General features: G+C 40.5%; 1 long non-coding RNA gene across 1 annotated transcript in view; it reads left to right on the top strand.

Annotated features, from left to right (window-relative positions):
- The first annotated feature begins 9,249 nt into the window (after positions 1–9,249).
- LOC307121078 overlaps positions 9,250–18,788 on the top strand; it is a 65,346-nt gene continuing 55,807 nt past the window's right edge. Inside the window, exons 1-2 of the long non-coding RNA XR_013815924.1 lie at positions 9,250–9,660; positions 10,223–11,058. This is a non-coding gene — a long non-coding RNA (uncharacterized lncRNA). The remainder of the gene's footprint in view (positions 9,661–10,222; positions 11,059–18,788) is intronic.

Here is an 18,788-nt window from a genome sequence, read left to right as displayed (position 1 = left end):
GCAATGATACAGGGAGACGCGCGCCATATATGGAAAGTGTTCAGAAAGAATACTATAAGGTTTTGCGAGAAAGAAACCGTATTATTCAGTCAAAATACTGAGCTCGGTCGTTACTCTGTGCGCGCTCCTCAGAGTGTGTGCGCTCATGCAATGTTGTCCTGACAACCGGTACAAAGCATTCACCTCAGGAGGTTTACCTCATTATATTATTATTGTATTAAGCTTATAAAAGAGAGAGTCGCGTTTGTTTCTATTAAGTCTGATTTCTCAAAAGGGTGCGTGTTTGCGCGCTTATCCTGGGTGCCATGACAACAGAGTTATAGTAATATGCTGACGGCACGCACTCACAGGAACGCGCACAGAGTAACGGCCGAGCTCAGTATTTTGACTGAATAATACGGTTTCTTTCTCGTAAAACCTTGTACTGTGTTCACACCGAACATGAATAGAGCATTAGGAGCAAGTGATTTCCCTCCTAAACACATTCATGTATGGTGCGCGTCTCCCTGTATCATTGCTTGATACTTTTGTATCCTTTTTGTAAAGTTTTAGCCTGGATTTCACTGTCATTCACAGCCATGGAGGAGCGTGCACAGAACGTTTTTATTTATTTATTTCTGTTTATGAGGTCCGAAAAAGATAGGACATATGCGAACAGCAGGGTGACCCTTTTTCATTCCAGGGTGACTCTAAAAAGTTATTAATTGATTGATTTATTTATTATAATAAGTAATAATAAAACGTATGGTAACCCTCGTTCCCTGAAGGAGGGAACGGAGACGTACGTTGGACGTCACCGACGAATTGGGATCACTTCAGGGAGCCCCTATCAGCTTCGAGATATAGAGAACAGGCCAATGGGCCATTGGCGTGCGAGATTTGCATCTCGCGCTCCGCCCCGCGCCGCGGGTATAAACAGGAAGCGAGAGCAATGCACTGACGTTTTTCACTGAGGAGCCAAACTAGTGACTCGGCCATGCAGTGATGGTAAGGAACTGTGGCGACGGGACGTATGTCTCCGTTCCCTCCTTCAGGGAACGAGGGTTACCATACATAACCGAGACGTTCCCTTTCAGTTGGTCACGTTCGACGTATGTCGGACGTCACCGGCGAATTGGGATCCCTTTGGAAAACGCCATAGTTACTACCACTTCCAGCGCCTAGCGATGAGCCCCTCAGACCCCGTCTGTTAGCGGGCAGGGAAATTCACGCAGGGAGAGTCAAAAAGCTGCTGTTCCGCAAGACCCATTCAGCTGACTATATTGGATAACATTGGGAAACCGTGCCCGTGGAGGCCGTTGCGGAAGCCACATCATGCCCGGAGGGAGTTACCATGTGGAGAATACACGTATGGGCTGGCCGTGGGCAGCACAACATACGGAAGTCCCAGGGGTGGCCCCGGCCATTTAGAGGCGGGGGAACAACACCTTACTGAGACGGCAGAGCAGACTCTGCCAAGGGAAAGACACGGGCTCGCCGTAGGGAGCCGTACCGTGGAAGAATACACATATGGGACCACCGTGGGGGTCACGACATATGGAACCCAGCCTAACACAAGTTCCACCAATGCATACGAGTGTCAGACCTGGTGTCGGACGCTCCGCCACATCCGACTGCCGCGGGTAACGGAGGACTCAACAGGGTTCGCCGTACTGGGGAACTCAACTGGAGCGGTTAGCGCATGCATCCGGTCCCTAAAGGAGGGGAATGGCGCAGCAAGCCGGCACAAGAACGGGCACTTCGGTGTTACTGACTATGGGAAGTGAGCACACAGGAAGATACCAGCTCTACATGGAGGCTATAGAATCTAGCGAACATGTTAGGTGTCGCCCAGCCTGCAGCTCTGCAAATATCTGTCAGCGAGGCGCCGCGAGCCAGCGCCCAGGAAGAAGCGACACCCCTGATGGAGTGGGCTCTTAACCCGAGCGGGCAGGGCACATCTTGGGATTCATACGCCAAGACGATGGCATCCACTATCCAGTGGGCCATCCTCTGCTTGGAGACAGCCTTTCCCTTCTGCTGTCCTCCGTAACAGACGAAGAGCTGCTCTGAGGTCCTGAAGCTTTGCGTTCTGTCCATGTAAGTCCGGAGAGCACGGACGGGACAGAGAAAAGCTAGGGCTGGGTCTGCCTCCTACGAAGGCAGCGCTTGCAGGCTCACCACTTGGTCCCGGAAGGGAGTAGTGGGAACCTTGGGCACATGTCCAGGCCAGGGTCTCATGATCACATGAGAGTTACCAGGCCCGAATTCCAGGCACGATTCGTCGACCGAAAATGCCTGCAGGTCCCCTACCCTCTTGATGGAGGCCAATGCAGTCAGGAGTACCGTCTTCAACGACAGAACTTTTAACTCTGCTGACTGCGAAGGCTCAAAGGGCGCTCTCTGCAGTGCGGTAAGCACCAGGGACAAGTCCCAAGAGGGTATAGAGGGAGGGCGAGGCAGATTTAGTCTCCTTGCCCCCCTCAGGAACCTGACGATCAGATCGTGCTTACCTAAGGACTTTCCATCTACTAGATCGTGATTAGCGGCAATAGCGGCAACATAGACTTTGAGGGTGGAGGGAGACAGCCTTCGCTCCAACCCATCTTGTAGGAAGGAAAGCACGGAACTGATCGAACACCTTCGAGGGTCTTCTCGGCGAGAAGAGCACCAATCGACGAACAGGTTCCACTTCAACGCATAGAGGCGCCTCGTAGAGGAAGTGATGGTGCCATAGGGTGCCCCGTCTCTGAGTCAGGAGGTCAAGGAGGTGCTGTCGGGAGGAGCACTAGTTCCAGGAACCAAGACCGGTTGGGCCAATACGGAGCGACCAACAGGACTTGCTCCTCGTCCTCCCTCGCTGCAAACCAATCTTGGGGACGAATACACCTGAAGATGCGTTTCTGCGTTAGCATTCTGAACGGCAGCCTGAAGGGACCGGTTCAAGAACCGCAGATCCAAGATCGGCAGTAACCCGCCGCCTTTCTTGGGTACAATGAAGTACGGGCTGTAGAACCCGGACCTCATATCGGCTGGAGGGACCGGCTCTATCGCGTCCTTCGCCAGTCCTTCGCTACTGTCGTAAAGTGAACGCCCCTGAACTTGGGGGGACGCCGGGCAAACTGAATCGCATAGCCGAGTCTGATGGTACGGAGGAGCCACCGAGATGGGCTGGGAAGCACTGACCAGGCTCCCAGACACAATGGGGCTACTCATTCAGTGCATTAAGTTGAATTACCAGAGGTCTGTATAGTATACTTGACCGGAGCAACTGACCATTTGATGTGTGATGTGACTCTGTATCTCCTGTCATACACAAACTGCTTCACTTACCTTTCTCTGTAAGAGATGCTGCTTCCGCAGAACTGGAACAACTCTTGCATGCAGGAGTAATTGAAAGGATTGACTCCTCTCCATGGGTTTCTCCGATTGTTGTGCTCCAAAAGAAAATGAGGAGGGTGGATCTGCGAGGGCCCAACAAGGCAGTTATAGTAGACAGCTACCCATTGCCACACATCAAGGAGATGATGACATTACTGCACAGGTGCAACTGTTTTTTCAACTATAGACAATAGACTAAAATGCATACCCACCTCAATGTCCTGAAACCCTCACCTTCTGGTCATGAGCCTAAACCACTGCAGAAGTTCCAGCATGACAGGATGTCATGAAATCTCACTTTGTTCACAAGCATTGAGCATGTCATTCTTCTTTCCAAAAAGGGGATAATGTGTGCATTAAAAAAATCAGTACATGTGCCAAAAGCTCATCTAACATTCACTACTCCAGTTGAGGTTAGGAAAAATTGCCCTTTAGTGAAAGTTGTCCCTTACACCTACCTCTTGGATGATAGAAAGAAGTGGCATGCAACATGTCTCGCACCTGTGTCAGCTAATGCACTGGATAATGGACTGACCACCAATGCTGAAATCTTGATTCCCTCTCATGTTCCATTGTCTGGAAATTCAGTGTCTTTTGATGCTTGTCCATGGGAGAAATGTCAAAGACGTGAGCCATTGGCTAAATGACTGTCTATTAGTCTATTAGAAACTGACATGCTCTTTTGCAGCAGACACACTCACATGAACATTCAAGTACTGAATAGAAGTTGAGTTCATACATTTTATTATTTTAAATGCTCCTTTGCATTAATGTAATGTGCTGCTTAGTGTATGCTTAATATACATGCGAACAGATAACAGATTTGATGCTCTTGTTGGCTACACAGTGCATAACTAAGAGAGGAATATGTGATGTCCTTACATTAATGCACCTCTAGATGGTAGTCAAGCTTCTCAAGTTAGATATAGGCCTATGTGTGATATAAGAGGAGAGAAGAGTGAGCTTTTTGTGCTTCTTGTCTACATGAAGGCATAACAGTGTTCATGGTCCACTCAATGACTGCAAAGTGCCCCGATCCTGTGGCTGTACAACAAGTCCAAACCAGCAACCCTCCACCACCGTGCTTGACCATTGGTGTGAGGTGTTTGTGCTGATATCCTGTGTTTAGTTTTCGCCAAACGTGGTATTGTGCATTATACCAAAAACATCTGCACTTTGGTACCGTCTGTCCAAAGGACACTGCTCTAGAAGTCTTGTGGTTTGTTCATGTAACCCTGTTGAAATATATTCATTAGTATAAGATATACACGTTTGAATAAATAATTTCATAGTTTAATAAATACAATTTAAGGTTAAAAAAAAAAGTTAAGATTCCTTGACCAGACGTGATGCCAGTAACGCGTTACTTAGTAACGCCTCTAGCTTTGCGTCACTGCACGCTCTTTTGGCGCTTGCACTTGAGCATAGGAGGCTGCGTTATCTGCTTGGTAAGATGGACAAAACAATATGAAGTGAATTAAACAAGTTCTGTAATCGCCCAAGGCGGTTGGCAACAGCTGGATTGTGAGTGGACAGGAGAGTATGGAGGGAAGTGACGGATCAGGAAATGAACGAGGAGAGATGGAAGTAGGTGGCGGGATGTATGAAAAATGGGAGATGAATAGGAATAATATACGGAAAAAGAAAAGGAAAGATAAAACAGATGAAAGTGACTCGGATAGGGGATCGAATATACAGGATAAGCGGAGGGAAGAGTATGTGGTCTTTGCAAAACTTGTGGATGAAGGGGACTCGTTTGGAGGTATGAATCCAATACAGCTAACGAAATCTCTTAATAAGGAAATAGGGGAAATAAAGAGTGCTAAAGTATTAAGAAATGGAGCACTGCTGGTTGTGTGTAAGGATGAAAGACAACAGGGGAACGCAATCAAAATAAACATGATAAACAAAAAGAAAGTGGAGTGTTCTATGACTTATAGGAAATTCGCAAAAGGAGTCATTACAGGGATTCCGGTAAACGTATCAGTTGAAGAGGTGAAAAAAAACATAACAAATGTAAAAGTAAATGAAGTCAGACGTCTAAAAATAAACAGGAACGGAAATATGCAAGATAGCCTTTCAGTTATGATCAATTTTGATCAGGAAAAACTCCCGGAAAGAGTGCATATTGGTTTCATGTGTTATGATGTGAGGCTCTACATACCACCTCCACTTAGATGCTTTAAATGTCAGAGATTTGGACATGTGGCAGCAGTATGCAAGGGCAAGCAAAGATGTGGTAAATGTGGTGGTGAGCATGAGTATGGAAAATGCCAAGAGGGTACAAAGCTGAAGTGTTGTAATTGTGGTGGGGAACACAGTTCTGCCTACAGAGGATGTGAGGTTAGCAAGAGGCAAGCTGAAGTGCAACGTGTCAAGGCTGTACAGGGAATTAGCTATGCAGAAGCAGCAAGGAAGGTTCCAGGAATTGTGACGATGGTTAGACAAGCAGAAATTAGGAGCAAAGAAATGAATTTGTGTCAAGGATGTGATAAGCTGAAAGAGGAAACTCTGATAGTGAAAAAAAATGATTTTGTAATGTTCATGGCAGAGATTATAAACTGTTCTGCTCAGACAAAAAGACGAAATGAAAGAATTAAAATAATTGTCAAATCTGCGGAGAAGTATCTAGATATAAAAGGGCTGCTATGGGAGACTGTTAGAGATACCCTTAATGTAGAGACACAATCTTCTCAGGCATGTGCTGGATCATCTTAATGTTTTTGACAATACTACAGTGGAATGCAAGAAGTTTAATTGCGAACGGTCAAGAGTTTAAGAAATATATAGATAATTTAATAGAGAAACCTAATGTAATATGTATTCAGGAAACATGGTTAATACCACAATTGGATTTTTTAATAAAAGGATATAATGTAATAAGAAGAGATAGAGAATCTGGTAGAGGGGGAGGAATAGCTACATTTATACAAAATGGAATGAAATATAAGGTAGTACAAATAAATAAAGATAATGAATCAATTATAAGTAAGATATGGACTGAAAGAGGGTGTATAGATATCATAAATTACTATAATCCATGTGGAAAATTAAGTCAAAATATTTTAGAAGCTGTTGTTGGTTCTTTGTATGACAATACAGTATGGTGTGGTGATTTTAACTCTTATAATTCATTATGGGGAAGTAATAAAACTGATGTGAATGGCCAACTTATTGAAGAATTTATTGATAATAATGATTTGGTGTGTATTAATAATGGAGAGGGAACGCGATATAATTGTTTACATAATACAGAAACGGCACTCGACCTGACATTTGTATCTACTAGGGGTGTAATGATTCGTTTTAACAACGATTTGATTCGTATCACGATTTGAGGTTGTCGATACGATTCAAGGACGATATTGGTTCATTTAGAACGATACGATCCGAAACGATTCAGTGACTTGAAATCGATTCAGTAACTTTTTAGCCAAAAATTGTCACTGCATGAAAAGTGGGATTTTCGACCCCATAAACGCCTGTATACTCCCGGAAATCTCCCTAATTTTCGGCAGTTTTCGACAATTTAGAGGCAGCGAACGTCGCGTTCGTCTGTGCCACAAATTGTCGTAAACGAACCATGACGCAGGTGGAGAGCCCCCCGCTGAGAGAGCCCGCAGAGGTGCGACGCCTCTAATTTGCATATGAATAGCAGCGAAACCAGAGAGTCAACGGCCAGACTTGAATTTACTCACTCAGTATTGGCTGAGGCCACAACTTTTAAACAAGAATAAACCCTCGTGATTGGTTGGCAGATCACTGCAAACCAATCATGATTGGCCCCCCTGGCTCATTATAAATGTAAACCCCAATAATAATAATAATATAAAATAAATATATTATTTATGTTGTAATAATTTATGTTTTATATTAGTGCTATCAAGTACACTATTCATACCATCAAAGAATATATGGGACAATTATACGGACCGTGCCATTTATTCAATGAAAGAGCTTCATATATAAACACACACAGCTGTTCATTCAAAGAAAGAGCTTTATTGTCAAACACAAATAGTACAGTGCAGCAGTAATTTATGTTGTCCTCCAAAAACGTCAAAAAGAAGCGCCCAACACATTAGGGGAACACAGGCGTATATGGTGAGTCGCCCTGTACTTCAGTATCGCCTCTAATCTGGATTGCAAAGTGTTACAAAGTTCGGTGAGCTCCAGGCTGCGAGAGGGCGGTGGCCGCACAATCCATCCAGACACACCGTCAACAACGCCGTCTTCCTCGTCAGACATGAGATCAATGGTCGCGGACTTCCAAATGTCCACCTCATCCGGAGCCAGCACACTTCGTCTTGCTTCCAGCAACTGTAATACAATCCATAAAGACAATAAGCAACCTGAAAAATACTCACATTGACAAAAAACGGTTCTAATATAATAAATCTTACCCTTTTTCTTCTTGATCGACTCCGAGTTAAACTCTTCGCAGTTTCCGCCTGCTATGTAAGTTCAGGTTGTTTGTATCTGAAGCTCCGGCGTGTCGATTCATAATACGTCTTACAGGCAGCTGGAAAACAATTACATGAGACTGGTATTAATAAAAACAGTCACGGTAAAATTAAACAAGGAATGAGAAAAACATTAGTCATACTTACACACAATGTCCTCATGTTCAGCGGTTAAATCTGGACTCGCGGAAATCGCTCCAAGCAGATAAGAGCTCACGGCTTCGTTATGAGGCGAGGATAGTCTGTGTAAACAAAATGTGCAGTTTTAAGCTCGGATCTATTAACGCATCCATTTCCTTATACAGCTGAATAAAAGCATATTCTTTCAATCGTAACGTTACATACCCATGCTCTGGTTCATAGCGCCTAAAGTTTGCCTCAGAGTTGTGAAGACGCCGGACAGCCTCCTGAAAAATACAAGACAAAAGACGCTTATATATAAAAACGCAAACTGGTTCTGCAAACGTTACTTTTAGCGTGGGGTACTTTAAAAATAATATTACGCTTAACGTTATACATAAAAATATTCTTACCGCAATCTTGGGATTGTGCACTCGTCTTCTCTTCTTGGAGTTATTTTCTTCCACAGCACAGCTGTTTTTCGACTCAAAAGCAGCCCACTTATCCTCCATGGACAGCAACCTGGAGTTTATTACATCAAACTTCTCATTCAGTTGTTCGTAAGTAGAGTAAGCTGACGAGACAGGCCACTCATAGTATTCAGCAGTTTCTTCTCATCGGTCAGCGGACTGGCTGAAAGGGGTTGGTCGCGTCCATTCAGAGGAGTTGAAGGAGAGCTGAAGGCGAGGCGGCGTCCTGTCATGTTGATCACGCAAAGCAGTAAAAACACAGAAAATGTAAAAAAAAAAAAAAAAGAGTCCAAAACACGTCTGTTTAAAGCACGTCTTGTACGCATCATGGCCTTGAACTCGCACGTGATTGGACGAGGGCGAGAAGCTCGTCGGGCTCCTCCAATCACATGCGAGGTCATTGTTATGAGGAATATCTCGCGAGACGTGCGCGCATACAAATGAGCAAGCGGTGTGCATAAACTCTGTGATATCAACACGGTGTGACACACACACACACACACAACTTTATTCACTTTCACATAATAATGTTTTTGTAATTTGGTGTTTAGTTTGTTGTATAGTTTGTTTATACTGTTCTGTCTCTGTTTTGTTTCCAGGAACATCTGATGAGTGCTATAATAAAATGACTTCATTATATTTAAAATATGTTTTGATATATATTTTATTTATATTATTAATATTTTATTTACCCATAAACGTGTCTTTAGGAAGCCATAAGTTATAGAGACAAGAATAACTTTTGCCATTTAAATGCCACATTAATTTACTGAGGACCCATACAGCCAATGATCATGTGTGAAAACACTTATACATAAATTGATCACTTAGAAATCAAAACTAAGGTTTGAGAAAGAAAGAATATGCATACAACAAAATATATTGTTTCATAGCAGCTTCAGTAACAAGTTCAAAACAAATTCTGCTGTAAACCGGCTCTAACAAGCCAATATAGTGTCAATATTCAGCTCAAGTGACTTCAGTGTTGATTCAGTTCAACTGTAAATTCCTCAGTTGTGCATATTTGTGTGTAGTTAGATATATGCAAAAACAACATTTTTGGAAGAGTTAAAATAGTTTTGCACAAAGTGTTGCTTTTGCAAGCGATGTCTGATGTTTTGCATGTTGTGTGTTTTGTGTGTAGAGTTACAAGAAATGCAGCCATATTTTCAGAAATTGTGTGTAAGCAATTAGATAAAACTGTAAATGAATCCAGTTTATTTTAGTTCAGGACTCATAGTCCAGGTGTTATGCTGCCTTCACGTGCTATCGGAAATTTCCTAATTCCCACTTTAGAAGTCGTGATTACGAGCTTGTTGCATTCAAGTGCTTTGTTGTCGGAGTGAACAGGAATCATGGTGGACACCAGGTTATTCTTGCCTTATTGGGAAAATCTTATTAAAACCATCATCATTTGTAGTCTCCCATGCACCGACAACCATAAACATTCCACATAGTCCGCTTTCTGCTGATTCTGTCATTTCAGTCAAATGCAGGCTATTTTCGCTGTGTACCAAACATACAATACACTTCATATGATTACTCTTACATGTAAATATGTACTACGTTAATGTCAAGACAAGACGACCAAGCTGTTTTTGAAAAAAAACAATAAAACCACACCTGCCACAGCAGTCTAGTTCTCCCCGCCACCATGTTTAAAGCTTATGACACGCCCATCTCGGGAATTGGGGTATCAAAATTATTTCCGAACTTCCCAGTGGTAAACACGACATCAGAGGGCGTTCATGTGCAATTTTTACCTAGGAAACTCGTATTTACGATAATTCCGATAGCACGTGGAGGCAGCATTTGTAATCTGTGCTTAATCTTTGTTCCAGGCAACAATTTTTTAACTCGCGATTTACTAGATTAGGCCTACTCTTGGCATAATTTAAACCCTGTCCAGGAAACCACCTCTTGAAAATCTGCATTGATAATTCATAAAATGTGGTGTGAGCTCAATTTAAATGACAATTACAGAAAAACACAATCTGACTTAACTATAAACACACAAACTTGTACTTTTCACATTTATGATTAATAGCCATTAAAAAAATTATTCACAGTGCAGGGTGGAAAAATTAATGTTGGTATGTAAACTGTATGCTTTACTTGATTTATTTGTGTGCTTTGGTTCATTGTCTTGTTGCATCACATAACCTCTCTAAAGGTTGAAGACATGAACTGCTGTCCTGTATTTTTTTTTTTTTTTTTACATAACATTGGTTATTGCTAATGACATATAGAGTAATTAATCTACACTGTGAGCCCGGACAAGTTGAATCTACTTAAAAAATTGGAGCAAACTGGTTGCCCTAAAAATTTAGTAATGTGAACTAAAACGAGTACATTTAACTTAAATTTAAGTTAACATTTTAACTTAAACTTTAAACTTGTTTTAGTCAAAAAAATTCAGAACCTAGATAAAACTCCCCCTGCTGCTACTCTGATTTGCATTTGTGTAGCTCACAGCATGTTCATTTACATGATAAAGCCTCCCCTAGAATTAAGGGGAGGGGGGGTCATGGGGGAAAACTGCCAAGCAAGGCCCACGTCAATTTACCACAATTTACGGCAGTTTTCGGTGTTGCCTGCAAATTGCCGTGCACAGTCGTAAACCTGAAGTTCCACGGCAATCTGCAGTGCCACATACTGACGAAAATCCCACTTTTCATGCAGTGTGTGTGACTGAAATAAATATCTGGATACTGCTCAATGCAGGTGAAGTTTCCTAGATTCCTGTTGTTTCTTGTAAGGGAATCCGGTATCAATTAATTATGGATATAAACAAACAAGTAAACAACAATTAATGGCAAATGCATTCAAATTTTATTTGAATAAAGTGCAACCAACAGTTTAGGTTGAATTAAAAGGAAGTTAACCTTTTCTGCTCTCATTTTCAATATTCAATACATTTTCAATAAAAGCGCAGTAAGTGCAACCAACATTTCAACAGTAGGTTAACCTGCTACTTCTGCTTTTGTTATCCAACATAATAATATTACAATATTAGTATAAAAAATAAAGTGCAACTAACTACTCTTCAGGTTTAATTAATAGTAGGTTTACCTGCTACTTTTGCTGTTGTTTTACAACATTAAAATAATACAAATACAATATTAATATCAAAAATAAAGTGCAACCAACATTTCTTCAGGTTGAATAAACTGGCTGAACCTGCTACTACTCTCAGTTTAATAAACAAACAATATTTAACAAAGATAAAATGTAACCAACTACTCTTCAATGACTCTACAGATTTCTTTTTCAAAAATATCAACATGATCTGACCGCAGAACACTTCTCTGTGCGTTCACTATGTCTCCAGCAGTACAAAAACTCGCTCTGCAGGCACACTGGTGTCAGGAATGCACAGGTAACATTTAGCAAGGGTTGAAAGTACAGGTAAAACGTTACTAACTTAGCTCTTTCTCCTGGTGGCTTGATAATTTCTCGCACGTTGGCTTCTCTGTCATCCGCCATGCTATGTTTTGTTTTCTTAGCGCTGCTGCTGCTGCTGCTGCTGCTGCTGGTGCGTGCGTTGCGATGATGTCACAGATAGGCAGACTGAATCGAGTAACGTTTAACGGCTTTATCATTAAAAGTGCTAAGAAAAAATATCCATATAAAGTCTGACGTGCTTAAATCCAATGCGTTATTTCCCATGATCGATACAATCGATTGATTACCTTTTAAAACGATGTTAGATCGATATATGTCGTCCGGAAGGCCATCTTGCCGAGCACAGATCGATGTAGTTAGATCATTGGAAAATAAATCGATACATCGATGTAGTAGATGAATCGTTACACCCCTAGTATCTACCATAATAGCAGGGATAAGTACATGGAGTGTGATCAAACATACTACAATAGGGAGTGATCATTATCCTGTAGTGACTACAGTTGGTTTTAAGATATGTTATGAAAAAGAAAAGAGAAGTCCTAGATGGAAATTGGAGAAGGTAAATTGGGAAGTTTTTCAAGTAATATGTGGAAATAGATGTATGACTCTACTAGAGGAGAACCAGATAGATGTCAATGAATTCAATAATATGCTAGTAAGTGAAATAATTCAGTCAGCGGAGGAAGTAATACCCAAAACTACAGGAATTAGACGTATCAAGAACGTACCCTGGTGGAATGATGATTGTAAAGTAGTTGTGAAAGCAAGAAATAAAGCATTTAGGCAACTTAAAAAACAGCATTCTATGGATGCCATGATCAAGTATAAATGTGCCCAGGCATTAGTAAGGAAAACAATAAAAATACAAAAGCGTATTTTTTGGAGGCAGTACTGTGATAGTATTGGAAGAGAAGTGCAACTGTCAGAAATATGGAATATGATCAGGAAAATGGGGGGGATTAGAAGGAATTATGAGTTATCAGTGTTGGTCGGTGCAGACAGAATGGCTGTCAGTAATCTAGATAAAGCCGAACTTCTAGTACAAATTTTTAAGAAAGTTCATAGCTCAGATAATCTTTCAGAAGAAGCTAGGAAGAGTAGGAGTAGAACATTGATGGACTACCCAAATTTATTAGAGAAAGATGAGATGTCAGATAGTTTACTTAACCTTCCTCTAAACATGTTTGAGTTAAGAAGAGCAATTATAAGTGCTCGGCAGACTACTCCTGGAAAAGATGAAGTATGTTACAAAATGTTGGCACACATGACAGATACTACATTGGAAATCATTTTAAAATTATTTAACCTAATTTGGGATACTGGTCAACTCCCTATTGTTTGGAAACAAGCAACAATAGTACCTATTCTTAAACCTGGGAAAAACTCATCAGATCCCACTAGCTATAGGCCTATTGCCTTAACTTCTCATTTATGCAAAGTAATGGAAAGAATAATCACAGAAAGAATAACGTACTTCTTAGAGAGTAAAGATCTATTATCTCCTTATCAGAGTGGATTCCGAAGGGGTCGGAATACAATGGACTCTGTATTATGTCTAGAGTCAGACATCAGAAAAGCACAAACTAACAAATAAGTAGTAATAGCTGTCTTTTTTGATGTGGAAAAGGCATATGATATGCTCTGGAAAGAAGGATTATTAATAAAGTTAAAATCTTTGGGAATTGGAGGTAAAACATATAATTGGGTTCAAGATTTTTTATTAAACCGGAAAATACAAGTTAAAGTAGGAGAAGAATACTCCAGTGTGTATACAGTGGAGAATGGAACACCACAAGGTAGTGTATGTAGTCCGTTATTATTTAATATAATGATTAATGATATTTTCTCTCAAGTTGAACAAAACATTGGAAAATCTTTATATGCAGATGATGGGGCTTTGTGGATTAGAGGTCGTAATATAACTTATATTAATAAAAAAAATGCAAGGAGCAATAGTTGAAGTTGAAAAATGGGCTAATAAATGGGGTTTTAAATTATCTGTAGCAAAAACTCAGGTCATTTGTTTTTCAAGGCGGCATAAAGTCACACCTCTATCTTTAAAATTGTATGGGAATCCTCTGGAGCAAGTCAAATTAGTAAGGTTTCTTGGGGTTTGGTTTGATGAAAAATTGACATGGAAAGTTCATTTGGATAAAATTAAGGACAAATGTAAAAAGATTATTAATATTCTTCGGTGTTTGTCAGGACAGGACTGGGGAGCAAGTAGAACATCTCTACAAAATATATATTGGGCACTCATGAGGTCTGTCTTTGACTATGGATGTATAGCTTATATATCGGCAGCAGAATCAAATCTCAAACAATTAGATGTATTGCAAGCTCAAGCCTTAAGAATCTGCAGTGGATCATTTAAAACATCCCCAGTGTCATCAATGCAGGTGGAAATGGGAGAAATGCCTTTAGGCATCAGGCGAATGAAGTTGATGTTGACATATTGTCAAGTCAAGTCAACTTTATTTATATAGCGCTTTTAACAATGTAGATTGTTTCAAAGCAGCTTTACAGTGTTAAACAGGAAAATAATGCAGCATAATTTTATTCAGCTGTATAGCCATTCTGGAAAAATTTCAAGTATCATACAGTGACAGTGTGGGCTTTAGATTAATAATTTGATCAGTAATTTAGTTTAAATGGTTAATTTAGTTTATTATTTAGATGTATTTTGATGTTTAGTTGAAAAATTTAGTGTCCCCAACTGAGCACGCCAAGCCAGAGGCAACAGTGGCAAGGAAACCAAAACCCCATTAGGTGACCTAATGGAGAAAAATAAACCTTGGGAGAAACCAGGCTCAGTCGGGGTGCCAGTTCTCCTCTGGCCAATTAACAAACAGCGTATTATTATTATTATTCTGGCAGTTTTACAGCTCGGAGGTCATAATAGATCAGAATATTCGAGGGACCGGGGGCAACATGCTGGAGACGGGTTTATTGAGGATGATGTTGATTAAATAATTATTAAAGTGCAATATTCGAATGATCGGAGGCAACACGCAGGAGACGGGTTTATTGAGATGCCGTGTCGATGAGGCAGTTTCAGGGGGAGTCTAATCACGGTCTCCCAGACACTTCGGGGTCCTGTGTTGGTCTTCTCTGGGCGCAGGTCCACCATCTGATCTGGATACGGCCCGGATCCAGCTGACTGCAGTAAACCTCGGGATAAAACAGAGAGACTAACATTAGCGTAGATGCCATTCTTCTGATGATGTAACGAGTACATCAGGTGTTATGGGAAGTGTTCCCGGTTCCGGCTGACCTAGTTAATGCAGCCTAACAATCATTTCATTGAAAAAGTGTTTTATGTGTATGCCACAGTAAAGAGATGTGTTTTTAGTCTAGATTTAAACTGACAGAGTGTGTCTGCTTCCCGAACAATGTTAGGAAGACTGTTCCAGAGTTTAGGTGCTAAATAGGAAAACGATCGACCGCCTGCAGTTGATTTGGATATTCTCGGTATGATCAACTGGCCAGAATTTTGAGACCGCAGTAGACGTGATGGAGTATAATATGTTAAGAGCTCGCTCAAGTATTGGGGAGCTAAACCATTTAGTGCTTTGTAAGTAATAAGTAAGATTTTAAAATGTATGCTATGTTTAATAGGCAGCCAGTGCAGTGTTGACAGAACTGGGCTAATATGGTCACACTTCCTGGTTCTAGTAAGAACTCGAGCTGCTGCGTTTTGGACCAGCTGGAGTTTATTTATTAAGCGAGCAGGGCAACCACCCAGTAGAGCATTACAATAATCTAACCTTGAGGTCATGAACGCATGAACTAACTGTTCAGCATTTTGCATTGAGAGCATGTGCCGTAATTTAGATATATTTTTAAGATGGTAGAAAGCAGTTTTACAGATGCTAGAGACGTGGCTTTCAAACGAAAGATTGGTATCAAAGAGCACACCCAGGTTCCTCACTGACGACGAGGACTTGACAGAACAGCCATCAAGTGTTAGACAGTATTCTAGGTTACTACTTGTGGAGCTTTTTTGTCCAATAATTAAAAATTCAGTTTTTTCTGAATTGAGTTGCAGGAAATTACCAGTCATCCAATGTTTTATATCAGCTATGCATTCCGTTAATCTTGTGGATTGGTAAGTTTCTTTAGGGCGTGAAGAAATATAGAGCTGAGTATCGTCAGCATAACAATGAAAACTAACGCCATGCTTCCTAATGATATCTCCCAGTGGTAGCATGTACAGGGTGAAGAGTAGCGGTCCTAGCACTGAGCCTTGCGGTACTCCATACTGAACTTGCGATCGGTGTGACATATCTTCATTTACTACTACAAACTGATAACGGTCGCATAGGTATGATTTAAACCATGATAATGCAATTCCACTAATACCTACATAATTTTCGAGTCTATTCAAAAGAATGTTGTGGTCGATAGTATCAAATGCAGCGCTAAGATCGAGTAACACTAATAGAGAGATACAGCCACGATCGGATGATAAGAGCAAATCATTTGTAACTCTGACGAGAGCAGTCTCAGTGCTATGATACGGTCTAAATCCTGACTGGAAATCCTCACAGATACCATTTCTTTCTAAAAAGGAACATAATTGTGAAGACACTGCCTTTTCAAGTATTTTTGACAGAAAGGGTAGATTTGAGATTGGTCTATAATTGACTAAATCTGTAGGATCAAGTTGCGGTTTTTTAATAAGTGGTTTAATAATTGCCAACTTAAAAGTTTTCGGTACATATCCTAATGACAAAGATGAATTAATGATATTAAGAAGAGGATCTATGACCTCTGGTAGCATCTCTTTTAATAGCCTAGTTGGTATAGGGTCGAGCATACATGTTGTCGATTTTGATGATTTAACGAGTTTAGCCAATTCTTCTTCTCCTATAGCAGTGAATGAGTGTAATTTTTCCTCAGTGACACTACAATGCTCTGTCTGATGTGATGCTGTATTAGACGGCTGCATGGTTAAAATTTTTTTCCTAATATTATCAATCTTACATGTGAAGAAGTTCATAAAGTCATTACTGCTGTGCTGTTTACAATCATGAGAAGTTGAAGCTTTATTTTTGGTTAATTTAGCCACTGTATCGAATAAATACCTTGGGTTGTGTTTGTTTTCTTCCAAGAGAGTTGAGAAATAAGCAGATCTAGCAGTTTTTACAGCCTTTCTGTATGTGATCATGTGCTCTTTCCACGAATTACGAAATACCTCTAATTTTGTTTTCTTCCAGCTGCGCTCCATTTTTCTGGCTGCTGTTTTAAGGGCCCGGGTGTGCTCGTTGTACCACGGCGTTGGACTATTTTCTTTAATCTTCTTTAAGCGCAGAGGAGCAACTGTGTCTAAAGTACTGCAAAAGAGAGAGTCAATAGTTTCTGTTGCAACATCGAGTTCTTCTATACTATCTGGGATGCTGAGCAGATGATACTGATGAGGGAGATTATTTAAAAAGCAATCTTTAGTAGCGGCAGTGATTGTCCTGCCATTTTTAAAGCGAGGGGGCGGCTTTGCAACCTTAGCTAAATTAAGTATACATGATACTAAGTAATGATCTGAGATGTCATCGCTCTGCTGCAGAATTTCAACGGTATCAACATTTATTCCATGTGACAATATTAGGTCTAAAGTATGATTATGGCGATGAGTGGCTCCTGACACGTGTTGCCTAACTCCAATAGAGTTTAGTGTGTCTTTAAATGCTAATCCCAATACGTCTTTTCCGTTGTCAACATGGATATTAAAATCACCAACAATTAGTACTTTATCTACGGCCAGTACTAACTCTGATAGAAAATCAGCAAATTCTTTGATAAAGTCTGTATTATGCCCAGGTGGCCTGTATACAGTAGCTAACACAAATGTTGAACGGGTTTTATCATGTACACTACATAGCGTTACATAAAGCACCAAAACTTCGAAGGAATTATATTTGAAACTAGACTTCTGAGTAATACTGAAGATATTATTATAAATTACAGCGACCCCTCCCCCTTTACCTTTCAGACGCGGCTCATGTTTATAACAATAATCTTGGGGGGTGGACTCATTTAAGGTAATGTAGTCGTCAGGTTTTAGCCAGGTTTCTGTCAAACAGAGCACATCTAGATTATTATCTGTAATAATCTAGATTATTATCTGTAATAATATTGGGTTAATATCCAGGGACAAAATGTTTCGCATCCTGTCAAAAGTGTATTGAAAGAGTGCTGGGAACATAATGAAACAAACTTTGTACGTTTTTGGTGGATAGGTGATGCAAAGGCTAGGAATATAGGTTTATGTCAATTACAGTACAGCAATACAGTATCAATATCCTCCATCCCTCCATGGTTATTCCCCTTCCCTGCTGTTGACCTCAATATAAAGCAGGAAATAAATAATAAATCTAAACAAATTCCAGTGTGTCATATAGTGAGGAATTATTTTGAGATGCATTTCCAAGATTCAGTGGTTTTATTTACAGATGGATCAAAAGATCCGGATACAGGATATGCAGGGGCAGCTGTATATATTCCAACATATGATTTTTATATCAAGAAAAGAGTTACCAATCATTTGTCAGTTTATACAACAGAGTTATTAGCGATATTATTGGCCTTGCAGTGGTTAGAGGAGAAAGAACTAAATAACACAGTCATTGCATCTGATAGTTATTCTGCACTGGAAAGTATAAAGTCTGGCAGGTCATCTTTTAGAATGGACATAATTAATGACATTTTCCATAAGGTATATAATTTGAAGGTTAAAGGCAAAGAAATACAATTCATTTGGGTTCCTGCTCATGTTGGTGTGGAAGGGAATGAGAAGGTGGATATTCTGGCAAAACAAACTCTAAAATTAAAACGGATAGATCTACAAGTTCCATTAAGCAAAATGGAAGCTAAAGCATACATTAGGAAATATGCGTATTCAGTATGGCAGATACATTGGGATGATACTGAATTAGGCAGACACTTATATAATATACAAAATCAAGTTGGT

This window comes from Gobio gobio (assembly GCF_949357685.1).
Source record: "Gobio gobio genome assembly, chromosome: 24".
In the NCBI taxonomy this organism is placed as follows: domain Eukaryota; kingdom Metazoa; phylum Chordata; class Actinopteri; order Cypriniformes; family Gobionidae; genus Gobio; species Gobio gobio.
Note: the sequence above shows the minus strand (reverse complement) of the source record. Positions and strands in the feature narration are given on the sequence as shown.